Here is a 12132-nt window from a genome sequence, read left to right as displayed (position 1 = left end):
ATCAGTTAATTTAAATAATAAATAAATAGTTAAATCTCCCCCTCTCCCTGTGTCCTGTCTTCTCTCACATCCCTCCCCCTTTTCCCTCGTCTCCTGCAACACAAATTTAATTTTGATCTACAGTTACTTAATGAGTTGTTCTTTCCAGTGTAAAGCTGAAAGCCAGATACTGGGGAGTTTATTCTTTGATGAAAAGATCACAAATGTTCGTAGTTCATCAGAACTGAAACAGAACTCACAGTGTTTACTTTTAGATAACGCTAGAATAAGATCTCGGGCATAGTCATAGCACTTTTGTGGCTGCTGAAACTCTGCAACTAAATCTCGTCATATTCATTCCTATACTTATTATTTTATATTAGTTTCCTGAATGTTAAAATTAAAATATTATTAGTGAACAGGACGTTTTATTCTGGTCTGGTGGCTGTGTGACGTCACAAGGCTGCGCTCGTCCTGCGTCTGTGATTCGGCTGAGAGTAGAGCAGGTGTGTGCTTTTAACCATTTAAAGTGTTTAAATCAAGTAATTTAGAGAACTACAATATAAAACTGTGAAATGAATCATTACTGACTACAACACTGTTTTGTTTCCTCAGGAGTCATTTTTATCATAAACCCGAATTCAGTCACTGGGAAAGTAGTGAGATAAACGGAGCTTTTTCTAAAGTATTTCGAGTCCAATTTGAATCAAAAGTTTCAAATGAATTCAGTGATTCGAACCAGCGCACCTGACGTCACTGCTGCTTCCATTTACCATGAACTCCAAACGTTTTATTCTGAAAGTGCAATTTAATAAATTAGTACCTTCAAATTAGTATTTACCACATTAAAATCTATACAAGTATGAAGCTTGTATTTAATTTGTGTCCCTTTTATGTATTTATTAACCAGGACGAATTAACACAAAAACTCTGAGATCCACACGTCAGGATGTTAGAAATATGACGTTTATTAAAAAGATGAGAGTGAAGAGGATGAAGAATGAAGAAACATTCAGAGTCAAACATGAAGGAACTGAGACAACACACTGTTATAAGGGATTGAGTTTATTAAAGCGGAGAGAGAGAAGAGTGAAGATTGAAGACACATTTTCAGAGTTTTCAACATGAAGATACTGAGACACACACTGATATTAAGATGAAGTTTTATTAAAGAGGAGTAGATAAGACGTGCAAAGACTGACGAAACATTCAGAGTCCAACATTAAGATACTGAGGAACAAACAGGTTTATTATTCATTCTTAAAGCTGAACTCATTTGATTTCGTATAAATGTGCAGCTCTACAGAACATAATTATAGTTCTAAAGCAGGGGTTCTCCAACCCAACACTTTGGTAAGCTCCATTAAAGTGTTAATTCCGCTCACCCAAAAATGAAGATTCTTTCATTAAAGAACTCACCCTCATGCTTGGATCTAACCCGTAAGACCTCCGTTCATCTTCAGAACACTAATTAAGATATTTGTGATGAAATCCGAGAGCTCGTCTGACCCTCCCTCAGACAGCAAGGTAATTAACCGCGATCAACATCCAGAAACATATCAAGAGACATTGTTAAAAATAATCCAATGTGACGTCAGGGCTTCACAACCGTAATATTATGAAAAGCTTACCAAGGAATACTTTTTTGGTACACAAAGCAAACAGAAATATGCCCTTTAATTCAACAGTTTCGTCTCCGCCTCCGCGTCACTCTTGTGAAGTATCCTCCTGAAAGACAAAGTAAGTTTCCAGTGAACTGGGGAAAGAATAGAGTTGTAAGGATCATTATTGCTGCTTCTATAATGATATCAATGAAAAATGTCATCAGATTATATTTGTAAGGATCATTATTGCTGCTTCTATACACGTTGGTGTGTATTTTACAAACTATAAATTTATTTTTTTGCTACTACTGATGTTGTATTTTAAATGTCTGAAACCTAAAAAGCATTATATGGTTGAAAACACAGAACAGTTGTGATATGACACGCGATCTCTGGCTCCGCACAAGCCAAAGCACGAAAGCAGATTTGAATTCAGTAGTTGATCACATGATGCACTGAACGTAATAATCACACTGGTGTGATCGTACACGTTAAATAGTTGTTTGATAAAATAAAAATAGTTGTTGTCCACTTGATTGGCTCTATCTCTCTCTCTCCTCTCCACCTGTAGCTGGTGTGGGGTGAGCGCACTGACGCCATCGTCCTGTGGCTGCCGTCGCATCATCCAAGTGGATGCTGCACACTGGTGGTGGTTGAGGAGAACCCCCCCACATTATTGTAAAGTGCTTTGGGTGTACTGCAATATACAATAAAGCGCTATATAAATGCATCATTCATTCATTCATAAAGGGTTAACAATCTTGAGAAGAGGATTAAGGCCCCGATTTACTTCAAAGAACAAACTGATGTGACGTCATTTCAAACAAAATCTGGCCAAAAAGAAGTTAGTTTTGTGTTAGTTTTGGGAGTTTGAAGCGGCTTGCGAAGGCAAACTTTCCAGAAACTCTGGATCTCTACTCTCGTATTCCTTTGGTATTCCTTTATAATAAATGAAAAGAAAATAGATAGAATACAAAAAGATTAGAAAGGTAGTTAGATTTTTTTAATATTTTTTTTTCTTTTTTTAAGAATATAATTAGAATAGTGATTGCTAAAGTTAGAGGGTCAAATAAAGTTGGAAGAGATGTGTTTTAAGCTGATTCTTGAAGATGGCTAAGGACTCTGCTGCTCAGATTGAGTTGGGCAGGTCATTCCACCAGGAGGGAACATTTAATTTAAAAGTCCATAAGAGTGACTTTGTGCTTCTTTGGGGAGGCACAATCAAGCGCGACGTTCACTTGCAGAACACAAGCTTCTAGAGGGCACATAAGTCTGAAGTAATGAATTTAGGTAAAGGGGTGCAGAGCCAGTGGTGGTTTTGTATGCAAACATCAATGCCTTGAATTTTATGCGAGCAGCTATTGGTAGCCAGTGCAAATTGATAAACAGAGGTGTGACGTGTATTCTTTTCGGCTCATTAAAAATTAATCTTGCTGCCGCGTTCTGTTCCGAAAGAAAGGGCCTGATCTTCTTAATGTTGAATAAAGCAAATCTGCAGGACCGGACAGTTTAAGCAATGTGGTCTGAGAAAGTTAGCTGATCATCAATCATAACTCCAAGGTTTCTGGCTGTTTTTGAAGGAGTTATGGTTGATGTGCCTAACTTGATGGTGAAATTGTGATTAAAGGATGGGTTTGCTGGAACCACAAGCAGTTCTGTCTTGGCAAGGTTGTGTTGAAGGTGATTATCCTTCATCCAGCAAGAAATGTCTGTTAGACAAGCTGAGGTGCGAACAGCTACCGACGGATCATCAGGATGGAATGAGAGGTAGAGTTGAGTGTCATCAGCATAGCAATGGTATAAAAAGCCATGTTTCTGAATGACAGAACCTGATGATGCCATGTAGACAGAGAAGAGAAGTGTATATTACATATGATTACAACATGAATTTCATACAGATATTATTGTATGAACTTTACACACACAATACTTTATTATAGTAAATAGGCCTTTTTTTAACCACAAATTAACATTAAAAACATACTCTATAAAATTGATTATTAAAATTGTAATACCAAAAATATTGTTTCATTTGATTACTTTAACATTAAGATATTGTTAATTATTCTACATTAAGTGAATGTATGCTTAATTGTTAGTGTCTGTACTTCCATTAGGAAGACAAATTAGTTAAAAGTATCACATTCTCACTGATATTTGATAATAAATTTCTCTGAATTGCTATGAATTCAGTTCCACTTAGTGTAATTCCAATTCAAATTCAGTTCAACATCCTGTAAGGTGAAGTCCATTCAAATTCATTAACTGAACTGAATTAAATTCTGAAATTCTTAATTTTGCACAGCCCTGGCAGGGGTCTGGAACCTCTTTTGCATCAGTAGGCTAGTATTATTATCACTACTTCCATGTCACATTAGCATGCTTGTTTACAGCAAAAATTCTTTGTGGCAAGGGAGAAACCTACAAAACGGTATTAAAACTAGGCAATTCAGAAACTAAAAAAAAACTCACCGAACACTTTAATGAAGGTCGCCTTGCAAACGTTCACCTCCACCACTTTAATGCTGCACAAAAGACTGTACTTGACTGATATGTTCCGGTCTTTTCATTTGTTTACGTCCAGGACTTTCGGACTCTGCCTTTTCACTCGTGTTATGTCCAGGAGATTAAGTACGGCCCTGTCCTGGTCAACCTTGTTTGGTCTTTCATAAAACTTGTTGAAATTCATCATCAGGTCGTCCGGTGACAGCTTCTTGGCCTGACAGAAACCGGTCGCACCTGCCTTGTATTGACATCCCACAGTGGGTATTAATGTGCCACCTGTGTGGCGAAGCTTCTTTTTTTTTTGTTGTTTTTTGTGATTTTCTTTGTCCAGTCGGCGTTTTCTACCACCAGGTGTAGGTCTCACTGGCTCATCCAGGCCATCAAAAGTGTTATTAGCACTCATTTTGAAGATAGCAACACAAACCAAGATCCCGTTTTAGAGCGCCGCCAAGATTGCGTCGAACGCTCGCCGAATTCTGATTGGTCGAGAGGATATATCGCATTAAGGCTAAAAACTGGTTTGGCGCTTATAGCGGTTTGGAAAGAAACTGCATCTTGCAGTACATTTTAAACAAGGAAATAAAGCGATTTGGCATGAAACATTGATGGAGCAGAGAATAAGTTCCAATGGCATGACGAACTAATTTTTTTTAATTTTACATTTGCCGTTTATCACGTTTTGGAAAAGAGCTCTTCAGATGCTTTTCATGAAAAAAATTCTTGTTTTCTCCATTTTTGTTGTGTTTTTGTTACTAAGAGGAAAGCGCACAGCACATATTTACATTCATATAAACATTGCTTTCATCTGATTGGGCGGCGTCAGAATGTTAGATATACCGCTGCTCATGTATTTCAAACTTTGTTTTACCCCTAAATGAAGAAAGAAAAACTTAGTTTTGAGTATATCGGGGCCTTTACAGGCAACCCCTCTTTCAGTAGCTTAGTGGGTAGTATTAAGCATACATGTTGCTGGTATTGTAAAGTATTGATGTATGTTGTTTTGTGCCTTTAAAATGTGATTAACTTGTATTGGTCACTTTCTGTTTTAGACCTGATCCTGCTGAAAGAGAAAAGTGAGGAACTAAATGAAATAAAGGACAAAGATCAGTATAAGAAACATGATTTCATGGGAGAAAATTTCTTTAGTTACTCACAAACTAAACAGACTTCACAAAAGAAAGCTCAAAAGACAGGAGAAGGAAACCATTTCAACTGCCAACAGTGTGGAAAGAGTTTCACTAAAAAAGGAAGCCTTGAAATCCATGTAAGAATTCACATTGGAGAGAAGCCTTACACCTGCCAACAATGTGGAAAAAGTTTCATTAAAAAAGGAACCCTTAAAAGACACAATAGAATTCACACTGGAGAGAAACCTTACACCTGCCCTCAATGTGGACTAAGTTTCACTCAAAAAGGAACACTTAACCGGCACATTAGAATTCACACAAGAGAAAAGCCATACACCTGCAAACTGTGTGGAAATGGTTTCATTCGAAAAGAAAGCTTAGAAATCCACATGAGAATTCACACTGGAGAGAAGCCTTACACCTGCCAACAGTGTGGAAATTTCAACTGCCAACAAGGAAATCTCAAAATCCACATGAGTGTTCACACTGGAGAGAGCTTTTTCAACTGCCAACAATGTGGAAAAAGTTTCATTAAAAAGGGAAACCTTGAAGTCCACATGAGAATTCACACTGGAGAAAAGCTGTTTGTATGCCCTAAGTGTGGAAAGAGTTTCTGTCAACAAGGAAACCTCAAAGTCCACATGAGAATTCACACTAGAAAGAAGGGTTTCATCTGCCAACTGTGTGGAAATAGTTTCAGATGCAAAACATCCCTTAACAACCACACACGGATTCACTCGAGAGAACGGTTTTGTGTAAGCAGTGTGAAAGGTGTTTCACAGAAAGGAAACACTGTAAGAATCATGTGAACTGACAGAGTGTGTCTGCCTCCCGAACAATGTTAGGTTGAGCGATCTGGTTTGTCCATTAAAGTATACCTTTTTGACATGCTTCCATGTTGTTGTTGCTCAGCAATGTCATGGATGCAATGTTGTCTGGGGGTCTGTCAAAAGGACAAAGGCCGGTGCTCGGGTTATGACTGAAGGCGGTGACTAGTAGACTTGACATGACATTTTTACGCAAGCTACTTTATCCAGGCTGTGTGCAGTTTACAGTTTTGGAACTTATATGATAGTTACATTGCCCCCAGACCTCACTTATCATAAAAAGACAGGAAATTTCAGATTTGGAAGTATGGGACCTTTAACCCAAACATTTCAAGAAAGACAAAAAAGAGCAGCAGTAAAAGTCTGCATATGTTCATACTTCTTTATACTTATTGGTTCATTATTCCTAAAGTCCTCAATAATGGTAACACATACCTCAAACGAGTTATCTTTAAGAATCCCCCAACTTCTGTTATAAAAGCCCCCAGATAGTAAATAAAAAAATAAATAATAAATAAATAATATAATAATCCTTACAAAATCAATAGTGCCCTCTGCCTAGAGGCTCGGCCCCCTAATAAACGGAGCAATTCCAAGAGGGTCCTCGCACCGTGGTCCTTGGCCCCTAATTAGTGATAAGTAATTAAATACTTTTTGGAGAGAGTATTTTACTTTTTTCGTAACTTCAGCAGTCAACCCACATCTCACATCCATCCTTAAGGGTAGCAAACAATGCCTGAATCAGACACCAGCCAGTGAACACTCCTTTCGACAACTGAAAGAACACTTTTCTACAAAACCTATTCTTCACCATCCCAACTCAGATCTTGAATTCACCATAGAAGTAGATGCTTCAAACACTGGAATCGATGCTGTACTTTCTCAACACCACGGTAATCCACCCAAACTATTCCCATGTGCCATCTACTCCCCCAAACTCAGTTCCCCTGAAAGAAACTATGGTGTTGGAGATAGGGAATTATTAGCCATAAAGAATGACTCAATCCAGTGGAAGCGGACGCCCTCTCTCAACAATTTGACCATTTACCCATAAACACCGTACAATGTACAATGGGATATTATGACTGAGATCACAGAGGCCCAGATCAACGAGCCAGTCCCTCCTGAATACCCTCCAAACCGGACCTATGTACCTCTGAATTTCCACCATAGAGTGATACAGTGGGGTCATGACTCCCCCAATGCCGGTCATCCAGGTATCAATGCCACCATTCAACTTGTCATCAACTGCTTCTGATGGGCCTCTCTACAGACATATGTGTCTAACTTCATTTCAAGACTGCAACATCTGTGGCATTTCTAAAACCTCCCATCAATGACCAGTAGGTCTTCTGCAGCTCCTTGCCATTCCTCAACACCCTCGTCACATATCACCATAGACTCAATCACTGATCTTCCCGATTCTCACAATTATACCACCATACTCACTGTCATTGATCGCTTTTCCAAGGCCTGTTGCTTGATTCCCCTGACCAAGCTCCCCACCGCTTTTGAAACATTCGAGGCATTGCTGAACCAGGTATTCTGGTTTTATGGTCTGCCAGAGGACATTGTGTACTCTGTTTTCAACCATCGGACCTACCCACAGTCAACGACTTGTTACATAGAAGTGAGGAGACTTGGAATTCAGCTCATGTGCATCTTCAACAAGGAGTCCGCAGAGTCAAGGAACAGGCTGATCACTGTTGAAGGGCAGGACCCATCTTCACTCCAGGACAGTGGGTTTGGCTATCTGCTAAAGATCTCTGCCTTCACCTTTCATGCAGGAAACTTAGTCCTAGGTACGTGGTTCCTTTCAAAATCATTAAGCAAATTACTCCTGTATCATATTGTTGGGCTTTTCCATTCAATTATCATATCTCACCCACTTTTCATGTACCCTGCTCAAGCCCACATGTAGTCCGAGAAGAGCAGCCCTCCCATCATCATTTACGGCGAGGAGGCCTATCAAGTGCGAGAGATCCTGGATTCATGACGCCGAGGCAGGGTGTTTCAAAATCTTATCGACTGGGAGGGGATCTTGAGGAGAGATCTTGGGTTAACTCCCAGGACATCCTAGATCCTACACTCACCACTGCATTTCACTGGGACCACCCCACAGACCAGCACCGAGACCCCATGGAAGGCCTCAGCATCTTGATAGTTCTCGCTTCGGGAGCCGCTCGCAGGGAGGGGGCTCTGTCACAAGTCAGGGCTCTGTGGCCCTCTCTGATCACCACCGTAGGGCACCCTTACCGGAGTATTAACTCTCATTCGGACTGCATTTCCCACACACTCCATGTCTAGGACTAATCACCTCCAGGTGTCTCTCATTTGCTTCCCTATATAAGCTGTGCTTGGACTCTCGCAAAGTATAAGCAAAGTTTTGTTCAGCGCTGTCTGGGTTTTTTGAGTGTTATTCCTCATTTGATTCTGCCGTGTATGATCTTAGACTGTTAGCTCTTGTGATTCTCTGCCGTCTGGCCCTCTTGACTGCTTTTGCTGATATTGACCCTGTTTATGCTGATTGCTGCCAGCCCCAACCATTGCCCGGTAAACGTTTATGTCTCTGGATTCTCTGTGCTATACCTGACACTGTTAATTGACCCTGCTTGTATCTGACTTTAATTTAATTAAACTGCAAATGGATCCACTCGCTTTTGACCCCTTATTACAATTAGTAACTAGTAATTAAAACTAGTAATTAATAACTTGTTTAGAGTAACTTACCCAACACTGTGTATATGTGACCCGTCACGGAAACCAGTGACACAAGTCGGCAGCACAACTTTTGAGCAAAATGAGAAAGAAGCATTTTTTTTTTCAAAATTGGTGATTTTCGTTTTTTTGCTGAATCTGTTAGTTGAGACCACGAAGAAGCCTCTCCGTGTTTGAGATAGCAGTATTGGTATATTTAAAAGCATTCATTTTGAGGTTGAAATCGGCTTGTTTTTCAGAGAGACTAGAGCACGCAGTAGGGGCGTGTCATTGTATGTGTATTTCCAAACTGGATAAGCCGGCTTTTGTTTCATTTGTTATTGCCCCCGCCCTCCAAGGGAAGCGTGGCTACTTATTATGCAGCGCTCTGGCCGGCTCTAGCTGATATCAAAATTCAATAAAGATGGACGCTGCAAAGATTATCGCAGACGAGAATGTATCGGACTGGCATCGAATGAGTTGGACCGTAAGATATCAGAGGCTATATCGATTGTAACATTTGATGGGGATAAAGCTGGATTCTTTTGAGCTGCGGAAAAAGAGTGGCAGGACATGCGAATTCTCCAGACATTGGACATTTAGAGGCAAACAGACGCACAGTGCAAACTTCTTTGATGGTAACTTATTTCATTGGAGGCAACGAGATCTGCAAGAATACTTTTTCTGTTTTCTTATGGGGTGAGTTTCCATAAACATCAAAGTTTGTCATTTTGTGTTCATTCTAAGAACACGTACATGTTATCTCATGTTTAGTGCATGTTTAGACCTTACGTTAGTTACTTGCATTTACGCGTTACGGTAAGTGTTTCCCGCGTGAGGTAATTTTTTGTTGTACGTTGCCATGATGTTCACGCATGCACAAAACTACTACGGTACCTCAGCGTTTCACAGACACACTGAAAATCTTCAGCTGGTTCCACTCACTGCAATGGATAAATGCATAGATTAGTAGTTGCACAACACCACAAAAACTATAAAAACAGTAAATTATATCCAGCATCTTTTACAGTGTGCAAAAATGCCCAAGATACATATTCAATGGTTGAAACATTAACTTTAACGTCAATCTATACAGCAACATCTAAACATTCACCCAGGGTTTTCTGCTGCATTAAAAGTAAAGCTGAATTTGAATACAGTAAGTCTATGTAAAATGTAGATGCTCAGAAACAATCATCGACAGTAAGAACTAAAGACACAAGTTTCTCTCTTTTACAGATTTAAGTTTGCTTTTGAATGAATGTGTCAGCTTTTATAAGTTTTCAAAGCTACATAAAAATACACAACTGTTTAACTGGGAGCAGTTTCATCATATGCCACGCCTAAAAAAAACTGCAGTGGCAAAACACTCTTCATAAATTCAAGCTCAAGGCCAAGGATAACCACATAGTTGCACGGTAGTTGCAATAGAGGAGTAGATGGACACCTCAAAAGTTACATCAATGGAAATCAGTTTAAAGTAAAGTTTGGTTGCATTTTAGAAACATGAGAGATTGCAACATTCTGTGACCTAAACGTGCACGATGAGGTCTCATTATAATGCCTCCTCTACTGAAAACCCTCTCCACTGGTGCAGAGGAGCCAGGGACTGACAGCACCTTCAATGCCAAATTGTGGAGTTGTGGGAATCTAGCATGGTTTTTGGCCCAGAAGACAAGTGCATTGTCAGTATCAGAGTCACGGATGGCATCAAAGTATTTGCTTATCTGTGTTACAATACTTGAATTCTGGACTGAGCCGCGCTTCTTGTGTGCCTTGTAGCGGGACAGAAGGCGAGGGCATTTGGGTGGTGGCGTATCACTGGCTGGATCCACATTCATGGCTTCTGAGGCAGTTTCATGATCATCTGTATTGACCATCATGTTCTCCACCTCTAAGATCAATGTGTCTGAAAAACACAAACACAAACACAATGAGTTAGATTTAAAAGGATATGTACATATCAGAGTTAAATGAAATACTTTTAGGACCTTTTATAAGACACATTTTTTAAATGATCAATTACATTATCTTTTTTGTTATTCAAATAAACATAGCAAGTTAATGTAAATGCTGGTTATTTCATTCAGTGCAGAGGTCAGTAATGAAATAATTTTATGAATAGTTATTTATTTAGGTTACAAGGTGATACTGTACTAAATCTAACCATTGGCCTACTGTTTTTAATAGTACTTGGAACACTCCGTACTTTGATTTCTCTCTACAGGTGAGTATGATGGGCTAGTATAAAGTGAGTTTGGTTTATGTACAATAGGCATGTTACCAGCCTAAATATAAAGAGTATCAGGTTCAGTTGGCCCAGAGTATTACAAAATATTTTTAATGACAAAAATAAACAGATGAAAGGAAGACTCTATGAATTCCACTGTAAGACTAGTTAAGGCTTTTATAGACTACTAATTTAAAACATTTAGGATTCATAGTTTTGCAAATAAGACATTTATTTTCACTGGATAAAAAATGAATACTAACCCGTCAGTGTCTTAAGTTCATCTCTGAATTTCTTCACTGATGTTGCATTTCCCCCATTGGTAACATCTAAGTCCACCCAGCTTAAGCCAAACTGTGGATCCAGCATGGTAACAAAAAAGTACACAGTGTGGTTTAAAAGGTTCCTCTTTTCCGCTATCTTTGCCCATGTTTGTTTTTGTAAAGATTCCAGAGAATCATTTCACCAGAGACAGCTGGAGGGCTCTGACCAATGGCCGGCACTGCATTCGGGTCTCCTCCATCTTGAGGAGGTGTGTATTCAAGTCCAGGACAGTTGGAACCACCATGCTAATGGTAACTGATTTCTCTCCTTCTGTCAGGTCTGTTGCCTCGGAAAATGGAGCAAGAACTGCACTCAGTTCCTTCAGCTGGTTCCACTCATGGACACTAAACACCACATCCCCGTAATCTTTGCTGCACATTTCGTTCAGGCCCAAAGCTGTGAGAGCCTGTACTTGTTCGAATGTACTGTTCCAGCGAGTAGTGTTTGCAGCTGGAACAGTCCTATTAGTGCCAAACATAGCCTCAAACTTGTCTTTGAATTGTGAGCTGCTATGTAATAGAGTTGTGAACCTTGATGTTTTGGCTATGGTGCTGGAAATGGCCCTAACCTCCTCCATGCCATCATTCACAACTAACTGCAGAGAGTGTGCAAAGCAGGAAAGACGTTCACCTGATGACCAGGGTAATTCTGTGTTTTCCACTGAAGTAATGTCCTCCCACAAGTGCTCATCATCTAGATTATCCTCCTCACTCTCACTGTCGTCAGATTGCTGTTGGGGCATATTTACTTTGAAAGCGCATTTCATATTGGCGCCATTGTCTGTTAAGATATAGCTTATTTTCTGATGGATACCATATTCTTCTGTGATCTCCTCAAAG

The sequence above is a fragment of the Cyprinus carpio genome, unplaced genomic scaffold (assembly GCF_018340385.1).
Source record: "Cyprinus carpio isolate SPL01 unplaced genomic scaffold, ASM1834038v1 S000006675, whole genome shotgun sequence".
Taxonomy (NCBI): Eukaryota; Metazoa; Chordata; class Actinopteri; order Cypriniformes; family Cyprinidae; genus Cyprinus; species Cyprinus carpio.
Note: the sequence above shows the minus strand (reverse complement) of the source record.